Here is an 11,843-nt window from a genome sequence, read left to right as displayed (position 1 = left end):
TTCTCAGACCGAGATTCGTCCTTGCCAGCAGTTTACACCGAGCGGCCGCGTTTGTTTTGCTCTCTCTCGCATTGTTATCGGAAAAACCTAACACAGCGCGGAAAATGGAGCCTTCCAGGCGCTCTCTTCATCGACTATCCCGGCACGATATTTTCCGAACCTGCCTCGACCAGGTGAAATGCCGATGTCTACCGGGTGCCGAAGTTTGACAGGAGCAGCACGATTTGGCTAGCCTGGAATGTCGACCGGAGCCTGGAAAATCGACTTTGAAGGATGTTTGGTTAGTATTTTCTCAATCGCACCGAGAATCTTCAGTTATGCGTTTAACGCTCGTTGATGCGGATACAGCAGTTTAAACGGTCGCGCTTCAGTAGTGGTAGTTTTGGTGCTGATAACAGGAATAATGTGATTATAGCTCTGAGTAGCGAAAGCCAAGAAAGTGATAAGCGGTTATATCAGAGGGGATTCGGTTCTTACTGTGGCTGATGTACAGTGTGTTACACTAGTGAGTGGCATGCATGCTGATATTTGATTTACACGTGGAATACGCACTTTCGATCCAGTATCGTAAACTTTTCTCGCAAGGTCGCACGGTGTCTAGTGCCAGTGGAACAAGTATAAATAATTACCAATTAACAACCACGACTTGGGAAGACGGTGGCCAATATAGCAGTTTTTCCTTTCCGTCTTGTTGGTGTTGTTTAGGTGAATGCGAATGACCCGATTTCATGGTTTTCACTGCTCGCGCTAGTGTTTTCCAAAGCCTGTTCGTGGCGGTTAGAAGGCATTCGCTGTGCATGCAAAGATGTGAATGGTAAACGGTATAGAAAAAAAAACTCACGTACACATACACGCGGTAAAGCAATTCATATCTCTTCAAACCGTAATCTGTAGAAGTTAAACTGTGGCGAATCATTGGAACAACAAATTAAATTCCTTCCCCTTGAAAACCCCATACTGAAATAGAGAGTGTAAAATCACAGTTGGAAACGTCCGGTGAAAATATGTTTACCGTCGCTGGGTCGCTGCCTGCCTAGGAGGCCGAAACCCCTCTTCCGAGGTATCGTGTGAATATCAGAACAGGATGGAAATTGTTGTTGTGTGCAATGGAGTGAAAGCAGACCAATTATTGTACACCTGTGTGGAAAGTGAAAAGCAGCGGGATAGGTTTTGCCGCTTGTGGTTTAAGCATTGTTGAACGAGAGTGGAAGATTTGCCGACGCAGCGCCTAGTAGATTGTCCTGGCCGAGGCAAACTGTCTAGTTTAAGGTGATTAAGATTTCTACGATTGTATGCATTGAGTATGAGTTATAAGTGAGCATTCTTGGCACAGCTTTATTCGGAAAAGGCCTCCATGAAGGTGTTTTGATGGTTGCCAATGAGCAGGTTAATGGTGAACATTTTCTAAGGTCCGAATAGCAACACGCTTATTAAAACAAGTTTATTGTTCTCCGAATATACTTAAATTTCTAGTCATTGCTTGAAAGTACAATTTCTTTCAATTGCAAATTATGATTTTACGTTATCTCAGGGTTTTGAGATTGCAGATTAAAATTCGAACAAATGCGTGCTTTGTAACAGATGTAAAATTTCAAAGTGTTTAACTTTCAATCTAAAAATGTTTTCAAACACAGACTTACCATATTGGAGTATGATGGCAAAAGTGGTTTATAAAGGTTTAAGCTCACTTGTATAGCTTTGCTATGACGTGAGTTTATTTTTTAGGGTACAAATTCTGTGTGTTACCTAAATGGTGCGACGGTTACAGAGGAAATAGTTTCACATTCCTGCATCTGGCAATGGTGACTACTGTTGTAAAAATAGTAACCTGACTCAAGATTGTACGGAGGTTCATTGAGACTGTCTGATTTCTTTGTTTGACAACTGTTATATATTCATTCCGAAGACGTGAGCTAGTGAATCATTCCGATTAAATGAAAGAAGATCAATAAAAACAACGATGGAAAACGTTTACCTTCAGGCAAAAGCTGAATTCTACAGTACCCCTGTCGACTCTTCTCCTAACAAAAATCGCTTCATCTTTTCGTACACAGCAGAGAAAAATACCTGCATCATCCTTTGTATTTCCTCAAATAATCCAGTGTTCAACAAAACTGTACTAATGTTTTCATTATTTAACCTCCTAACTGGTCTCGAGGTACGATGCTTTCCTCAAAAGCCAGTCGTCGTAGGTTCGGGTCTCTTCTCGGGAGAGATTATCTGTGTCAGTAAAGTCGTGGCGCTAGCCTCGCATTTATCCACTAGCTGGATGCGAAGTCTGAACTGAAAGTCAGGTTCCGAATCGGAATGTAGCACCTAGGATTTGCTCTAAAATTCTCATAATGATCATCAAAATCCTCGGTTTTCAATTTGTTGAAAAATACTGTACATAAATCGGGTGACTTTGATCACTTTACCTCTTTTTTAAATTTGTTTAAAAAAACAATTGAATAGTTCGAGATTTGTCGCAATCTTCACTAAATATGTCCACATTTCTATTCATGCATTTTCATCATTTCTCAATAATTTCAACAGTGTATTACATATTTTCTTATTTTACGACAACCTGCGACGCAACGTAACATATTCTATATTCCACGTAGTCTTGTTTTTGGTGTGTCTAGATACCCTTCCATCTCCTTGAACAATCGTTAATGTTTAGTTCTGTATGAATTGTGGACGTTCTCCATAACAAGCTGGTCACGTAAAAGTGAATGAACCCCAAATTACTTCTCATATTTTTATAAACTCACTTATGTTGTTTTGAGCTTCTCAATTTTGTCAAAACAGTAAAGTTTTACTCTAAATTTATCAACAATAACAATATCGCACGCTAGCCTGGGGGGCTAATGCGGGCTCCATCAACTAGATTAGTTGAGAAAATTCGTTACCGATATTGTTTTCGGCACATTTTGCATGTTGCAGGATAAGTGCAACGATACACCGTGCCCCAGTGATGAGTCGAGAAAATTTACAGCTCGAAAAGATCCTCGACCTGATCGGAAATCGAACCCGATATCACCCGTGTGGGAGAGCTAGCCGACCGACATCGCTAACCATAGAACCATAAAACCACAAAACCAAGGGGAAATTTTTCTGGCTTGTTGTTTACAAATGACTCTCCGAGAAATAACCTCTTTCTGGAGAGAAAAACATTTTTATAACTTTCACGCCATGCTTGAACTTATTTGTATAAAGCGCCTTTATTGCTATAGCGATTCCGTGACATTACCAAGGATCTGATAATTCCTGATGAATCTGGAACTTTTCATTAATTATTGCCAAGAATCGTTTATTCCTCAAGTTCGAGAGCGTTTTGCTCAGAAAAATCTTGCTCCTTAAGTTGTTATGTTGACGGATAACTGCAGCGCATATCACTGTGGCTATGCTATGCGAAAAACTAGAGACATCAATAATGTCTAGTCCAGTAACTTTAAATACAGCACTTAAAAAATAACATTAAAAGATATGGTGTTTCAGCTTTTTCAGTCTCGGCCTGTTTGCCTATCACAGATACAAAATCTTGGAAGCAAATAAATGTAATTAAAACAATAATCTTACCGATGAAGACGAATTTTTCTGGCTGTACTGTTTAGTTTTATGGAATCCCTATGGAACCACTAATATTTATACCAGAACTGCAGCAGAAGAACTGCAGCACTTTCTGACAGTTAAACTGTCTATATTGTCAATGGCAAATCAGAAAGTTTTAACGGTAGCTATACCAATAACGAAAAAGATGTTTGAGTGAATGAACAGTGGAGAATAATCGTTTTTGTCGTCTATTAAAAAGGAACCTTTATTGAAAAATATGTTTCAAATAAATATCACGTTTTAAATAGATCACGCGAAAAAAAGTTTTGAACGTGATATTTTTGAAACGTCACTGTACTAATTTATACCATACTGTCAATGTCAACTATTCTTATTATGTGTTCTGTGAATTGTAACAGATTTAATTAGCGCTTTTAGAACGATCCATAGATTCGGGTTTTCAAGTCTATTCATAGTTACCACTGTGCACTTAAAAATTTACAAAATCTTGAATTTTAACACCTCTTTACCCGCATGAATTGCAAGTATCAGTGGATAAATATTATTATTTGGTAATTTATGCAGTAATGAGAGTTGATTATTTTTAATTCATACTATTAGCAATCTAACAATTTGTCCAATTATTTACTGTTCTTATGATTCCATTTTTGTAGTGTGCTGGTGAATAAAATAAATTGTTTTGAATATTCGGCGAAAAGAATTTTCTGTTTAGTTCTGCGCTTAAGTTTTAGTTTTCTGTATTCCGAAAATAGATAAATATAAGCTAAGGCTTGGTTTTACAATTACTGATTTTTTTAAAATATTTTCCTACCGCTAGACTGACTATTGGGATGACAATGAAAATCGACTTTTCGAATTCCGCTTAGAAAAAGTGCTCTAAAGATTCATTTTCTCGAAAAAAGCTTACATGCGACATTTCAGCTCAGGAACCTGCTTCAACATGATAACTTTTTACTATGCCAAATGTCTTAAAAATGCATGAAGCGTTGAAATCTGGTGTTTTTAGATAAAAAAATGTTCGACAAAATTGGCTATCTGTGACTTCCAAATATTTGAGCTACACGCAAAAGTTAGACTGTGCGTAACCACATCAATATTGCGTCTTTCTAGAGCATCCTTTGTACTGTTTCGGAACCAGTGCAACGGATGTGTGTTGTTCATAACGCATTTGGTGCTCTAGCGAATGTCCAATGTATTGGACGGCTCAAAATTAAAATACTTTTGAAGTAGTAATCGGTGCTAGTATTGCCATAATGATTCGTACTGGTAGGCCCGGATTTGATGGGGGCAAAGGGGGCAAATGCCCCGGGCCTCCCAATTGAAGGGGCCCCTCTAGTCATAGGGCGACTTTTTTTTTTTTTGCTCGTCACCTTCCAGAACGTTGCCTCTGAATATTCCAAGAAAAGAGGGCCTCACAAACAAATTTGCCCCGAGCCCCCTAGCTTCTAAATCCGGCCCTGCGTACTGGTATTGGTAAAATTTTTCAGAAAGCTACTGACGTTAAAGCAGTGCAAGCAGTAATCAATACTGATGATTTTGGTACTAAATAGGTTAATACAAATATGAATTCACTATCATGAATCCGGTCATTCAAAAACATCATCGAATCAATAACAATTAAAAAGACATTGGATTTGTTTAAAACATTTTGCATTTAACGACGGCTCTGGTTTAATTCATATGCATTCGGTTCCACGTTACTGGCACCAGTGTCAGTAAACTCTGTTGCAACAGGGCTCGCTGTTGACTGTTTCGGTTGCTGACGGTGATGAGTGATGCACGAGCCTTTGACCGACTCGCGAAAGTTACCAGCGGTTTTTTGAGCGCCCCCGAACTGATAGTTTGCTCAAAACCGAAGTCTACCGAAACACCACGATTTCGTGTATAATATACATATTCTGATTTCGATCTCTGTCAATGTTACGCAACTGTTGCGTTATCCTTTTGACACATCTGTTGTGCATAGCCAGATCATTTAATGTGCATTTTGAGAGGACACATCTGATGATGTAAGCTTGAACTTCTGCGTGTAGGAAACTTCTTTACCTGATAATTTTCAAGTCCCAGAAATTCTATTATTTTGAAAAAGAAATTTGTTTTTCGAAGGGGTTGAAATGCTGCCTCATGAGTATTTTAATTATTTGGCATCAAAAAAATTTTACATCGACAATTTCATGAACCTGTGATTTTCTTCATTAGTCGAAAAAGTATGACTTCGACCGCTTCTATGCATGTACGATTGAGCTGAAATTTCGCATGGGTACTCTTGTCCAGAAGACGAAACTTTTGAGCCGTGTATCTAAGTGAAATTCGAAGGTCAGATTTTTCCTATGGTTTCAAAGTCTCAGAAAGTCAACTTTTTCGAATTTTCTGGAGCTTCGTCCGTCAAGATGCTGCTCAACAAGTCTTCGGTGAACGTTTCTTAAGTCTAACTCCTTTTTTTCCTATCTGATAGTTGTCTTTTGTCGTCTTCCAGGGGGCAATCGTTGCTCTGGCGATTCCCAGACATTGAAAACCGTATTTTGCGATCTTCCGATGATTTTGGCTATGTCTCACTTGCATAGTCTACCGATAACATTTCTTCCAACTTAAGTACATTGTGCTGCTCGACCAAAGTTTCTCGATTATCATCTATCAGATTTGAAATAAAAAATAAAACAAATAGTATTACTAAAGCTTCTCTCCTATCTCTTAGCCACTTACCTATGAAACATAAATGAACTAAACAGCTAAATAATGGAAACTCCAATTTGGTCCTACATTTATGTCCAAAGAATTAAAAACATGCTCAACGATGGTTTATTTCTGAAGCATACGATGCGATATTTTGTATCCACTAAACAATGTACAAAAATGTCACACTTTTACTTTGCTGTTTTTTTTAAATGGCAGTTGAAGAAATGAATTTGAACATAGTGTTGAGGTGGTCCTGTTGTTTAGCTCGTCACTGTACATAAATTGTTTCTCTTGCAAAGTTGCAGAACCAAAACTAAACATTTTCGGAGAAAAATCAATTTCTATGACGTCTATTTAGTAAGATACGGAGAATTTTCAATTTCAACCCCTTCAAATTAAGTTTTCCAGCTCAACTTTCTGAATATTTTTTTGCTATAAAATAAATATGACCAACATGAAAATGCGGGTTTCTCACGAAAAAAGTATTTACTTTAACTATTCCTTACAAAGTTTGAGCGCGTTTTTGATAAATTTTTCCGAATTTTTAATGCAAATAGAAAAAAGGATCAATCAAATTAAAATTATTTTTTGTCAAACAAAATTTTTTGTTCGCGGTGTATATTTATGAACAAAGTACCATCTGTTCCCTATCATCAAATTTGAGATACTTTTTCTGTGATATTTTAGACATCAGTATAAAAAAACATTACAGAGACTCCCCGTCTGAACAGGTCAATTAATGTTCGCTCTCATGAACATAGACTATTTTGATGTCTCGAAGGTAAAGGTTTTTTCGAAAAAAAATGTTAATGTTAATGTCAATCACGGTGCTCCCACAGACCGTTATTATAAAAAAAAATGCACCAAAGAATCTGAGTACACCATTCGATTCGTTGTGACGTCCAGAATCTCTGGTCAAAATTGAAGTGAAGTTGCACAGAGAACCACATAGATAGCTTTTGGGATGTTATACCATCTTCAATGAACAACAATTCAGCAACTCTCACTTTAGAAAGATCAATAACGGCGCCGGCCACGTCCCTACGGTCGTTGGGAAAAAAATAGGAAGAGGATTGTTAGTTCGACAAACGTTGTTATGAGACCGAGTTCATCTCTGCATCTCTACGGATTTCACATGAAGGGAATTTGTGTTAGTATCATGGGGTAGGTAACATCAGGATTCGCCGTGGGAGGCAATACGATCAAATATATCAACATCCCACGCGACGATTGGATTTCAAAACATTCAATAAACCTACAGAAACAAAAGCTACGCGCAACACTCCACGAGCTGATTTCGGCTGATTCGCAGCCTCCGATTTTGTTTCCTTTGAGAGTTAACTACGCGATACGACTCTCAAGATCACCAGCCGCCGCAAACCGAACTTAAACGATTGATTACTGTACTGAAAACAAAACCCGTCTTTCTTTTTTCTTATTTTAGAATTAATAAAGTTGATATATTTAATACTAAAAAACAATACTGTGAATAATAATTATATTCCGCGATAACGTTGTTTCAAGCCGCCACTGTACGGTATTCGGTTGTTATCTTCAGCACATGTGACATGTGACTTATATTCGAACGTGAGTTGTAAGAATGTAAATTATTTATGAACGCGGGTAAGGTCGCATCGAGCCTTCTCTTGTGTTAAACTATATGAATATTTGCAGTCAACATCAATCGTCAACGCAAACATACGTAACAAAAGTGAAAAATGGCTGTTTTACACACTCAAAGCTGACTTAAAGCTAGACTCAACTAAACTAAAGTTAAGAAAAAAAATCCAAACACACACATAAGCCAAAAAGGTCCTAAATTAGGTGTGTTGCTTCATAAGCATAATTATTAAAAATTTAGCTTAAAGCAAAAATAATCATTCAAAAGCTAGAGAAGTCATGAATACCAAAACAAAAACAATGCATATGGAAACTATGTAATCGGAAAAATTCAGATTAATAATGCCAAAATATTTCAACAGTTGAAAAATGTCGCGTAATAGACAAACAGCAACCCTGTGCTACACCCCTTAATGCGGTGCAAAAAACAACGAACAACTTCCGTACCAAATTAGTACTTTATAGCAAAGCTACACTTTAGTGACGAGTTTGACGTTGGAATTAATCGCTAAGGCTAATGCTATGCTGAACACGAAGCGGTGCGATACGCGTCTTTTCAAAGGTGAGAAATAATAATACTTACTTTTAGAAAATATACGAAAACGCTGCGCTTCGTGCCATCTCTTCTCAGCACAACATCAGCCCAAGAAATCGGTAGGTACAACCCATACGCAGATACGAAAAAAAAAGGATTTGATTCATGTTGGTGAAAACTACCAACAGTTTTCATAAATACAGTCATACCTCGATATACGCAACTTCCACCTCGATACAACGTAACCCCCCTAAATATCTCAAAATTATAGTACAACAATTATTTCTGGGGTGTATAACGCTACGAATAAATGTTTCTATTTAGTTTTGAAACCGATATAACGTAACGGAAACAAATGCCTTATATCGAGGTATGACTGTAAAAATGTCTGTAAATGTATGCACTTATCTTAGACACCGAATCAGCTGTCAGTGAGTATAGCTTGCCGCCGCTCGCAAACGAACGAGCATAAACAAACCGTTTCCATGAATACAATTGCCGCTATCTTGATTTCTGCCTCGCAGCAGATGGTGCCATCGACGACGACCATCGCCACACAAAAGAAGAGGTATCACTGCGATGAACTTCAAACACAATACACTCTCCCGAACGTTGAGAAAGGTCACCAACACAGCACTGCACTTTCTAAGCAGCCATTTGCAGAGCGATAAACTGCACATGAAAATCAGTAATAAAATTAAAATTGCTGAATCTCCTCACTAGTAATTAACTTCAAATAAACTGGAATCAACCAGGAATTCCCTCGACTACAACTTTCACAAGAATTTCACAATTTCTTGCACTATGCACCACAATTTAACGCGATTATTACGGACGCAATAAATAGAGCGTCTACACACGGCGGGCTTTCTCTCGCTCTCTCTTGACAATCATAGAAAAAAATATAGACAAAAAACAGATTTAAAAGAGGGGTGTTCTACAAAAAACTCTATTTTATCGAGCCTAACCTACAGATAGAACAACGCAGTATTCAGCAGTTGTTTATCTTTTAAAATTTTCCACAACTTTGCCGAAGGAAGCAAGCTAGTCTATTGAAAATTTTAAAAAATATTTTTATTTTATCTGACTATTAGGTGGATTGATCGAAAAACTAAAAATGCCAAAAGTAAGGCCTTATTCAATGAACTAATTTTGCTGAAGACATTGAGTACATAAAAACAATTTTTTCCAGTCAAATCTAGAACGATCACGATTTTTCGAGTTTAGACCACTGTGCACTGTGGTGAAAATCCCACATCTAAATCTTTTCACCAATTGTTAATGTCTTGAAATGTAACCCTTGGAATGTGTAGAAACTATTTTGGAAGTTTCTTTTTTTATTAAATGGTGGTTGAAAAACGTGCTTTACAATGAGTATTTCGTCGTTTTATCACTTTTTTGTACTTTACGACCTTCATTACGCTTTGCATTACTCAAAAATGTACCTTACGATGATTTTGAAATTTTGACCAGAGATTCTAAACGCCATAACGAATCGAATGGTGTACTCAGATTCTTCGGTATATTTTTTTTAAAATAACGGTCTGTGGGAGCACCGTGCTGGTGTTAGAAAGTAATAAAAAGTGATGCAAAAAAAGTGAGCAGGACCGTACTGTATATGTTGAGCAGAGCACCGCTGCTGGTCTCTCGTCGTCTATTTTACAGAGGTACACGATTTTTATTCGAGTGCAATCAAGGAAAACTGTAATGCAGCTACTGATGGTGATTAACAGTTTATCTCACAGAAATGGTTCTATGTAACTCAAATTATTAAAATAGCAAACAGGTTCTAACAACTTGGAATTACTCAATAAAAATAAAAACATTTTTGCAACGGTTCTAAGTTATAAGTTATTTTCATTCCATTTTATATCGGTGTTCACTAAACAATCGTGAACGACATAAGATCAAAAGAGTAAATTTTTAAAAATAAAAAAATTATAGAAGAGTAAAAGTTGGTGAATGTTTGTGAGTTTTTTTGTTGTTGATTTACTGAGGTATATGAGGAATGTTTTTTTTTCATATTTTAGTATTGTTAGTATATTTTCAATTTGTTTTTGTTTATTCAACAACAACGATTCGCTTGTGCCGTGTAAAATAAAGATTGTTTGAACAAAAAAAAACACTACAGGCAAAATATCGCCGAATGTAAAACTGAAATTCTCTCGAGTGTTGTTATATATACCTATTCTCAATAAGATTTCGATGGAAGGCTGAGATTAAAAATACGTTAGTCACTGAGCAAATGAACTGATTCTGTCTGCAGGCACTGTAACTAAATATTTAAAGGGATATTGAAGTGAGATTACAGTGTTTATGCTTCAGTTTATGTTTGTGCGATAGAGTTTTTAGTGTGTGGACTGATTCCTGCTTCTCGTCTTCATTCACTTCTTTTCGGTGTGCCTCAAGGCAGTACCGTTGGATCTCTGCTGTTTATTAAACGACATTGTTTCAATGCTTGTAGTCGACTGCCAATTACTGTTATGTATGCCGAAAATATTACAAGCGCTGTTTGATACGTTCGTTGTTTGATGTCGACGAAGTTGGCTTGTACTTGCTGTTTCAAATGAGAGGTTACAATCTTTCACCGAAAAATCAGTCCACAAGTTTTCAATTATTATCAAGGGAGATGTTCAAGTTGGTGTTCATTTCGTTGCTAAGTTCATTTTTAAATAGGTCGGCTGTTTTTCTTGAAGCTTTACGTCGACTTGAATTAATTACAAAATTGGCTAAAGATAAAGAGATCGGGTGAATAAAATTTTCGATTGACACACTTTTGTTCCGAGATCCTCGAGAGTCCTTACAACCGTCTGGTTATGTTTTTTTTTGCAATTGTTTTTTTTTTTAATTTCTCAGAATCACCCCTAGCCGGTTTTTGTGCAACCTGAATGTAACAAACAAGAAAGTATGGTTTTCATTCCTATCGAAACAATTCAGAAATGTACAGCGACTGTCATAGGATTAATTTCCACATAGTTCCAGTCACTAAATTCAGACTTTCTGATGATGCACAATTTATCACTGGAGAAGCATTCACCCCAACTGAGACATTATTTTTACAACCAGTTCTTCCTGGAAGCGAGCACCCTCGGGCTGCCCTATTTACTACAGTCAGGTGCTACTAGAATCACGTGTGTGCGTGGCTGACTTTTTTATGTGTGCTTCCCAGTGGCAACCTTTATAGCTTGCGGGAAACAACTAATTGTGGGTTGTTTTCAATTGATGCGGTCTACCGAGGCACAGGCTGTGGCTGTTTTGATAAATTTGTCGGCTCGCGTTAATTGCACCAGGCCGCTATGCTCTATACTTTGTCGCGTCAATTGGTTATAATGATGGTACACACACATGCAAACGAAAGAAGAACTCGAAGCGAGCGTTCTTTGTGTGTCATGACTGACTGTCGTCCATAACGGCCATTACTGTCTGAATTAGGCAAAATGTTCTATTAAGTCGTTTG

The 11,843-nt window shown here is 37.3% G+C and overlaps 1 protein-coding gene across 3 annotated transcripts in view; it reads left to right on the top strand.

Annotated features, from left to right (window-relative positions):
* The first annotated feature begins 316 nt into the window (after positions 1–316).
* The window catches only part of LOC129718023 (uncharacterized), a 717,449-nt gene continuing 705,922 nt past the window's right edge, over positions 317–11,843 (top strand). For 2 of the 3 annotated variants that reach the window (XM_055668402.1, XM_055668399.1), the window contains exon 1: positions 317–1,269. The gene's annotated coding sequence lies outside the window, so the exon portion shown is untranslated. Of the gene's footprint in view, positions 1,270–1,388; positions 1,410–11,843 lie in introns of those variants that run through there. The other variant, XM_055668401.1, reaches the window with a different exon arrangement.

The sequence above is a fragment of the Wyeomyia smithii genome, chromosome 1 (assembly GCF_029784165.1).
Source record: "Wyeomyia smithii strain HCP4-BCI-WySm-NY-G18 chromosome 1, ASM2978416v1, whole genome shotgun sequence".
In the NCBI taxonomy this organism is placed as follows: Eukaryota; Metazoa; Arthropoda; class Insecta; order Diptera; family Culicidae; genus Wyeomyia; species Wyeomyia smithii.
The sequence above is the reverse complement of the archived record's forward strand: the minus strand, read 5'-3'. Positions and strand labels throughout refer to the sequence as shown.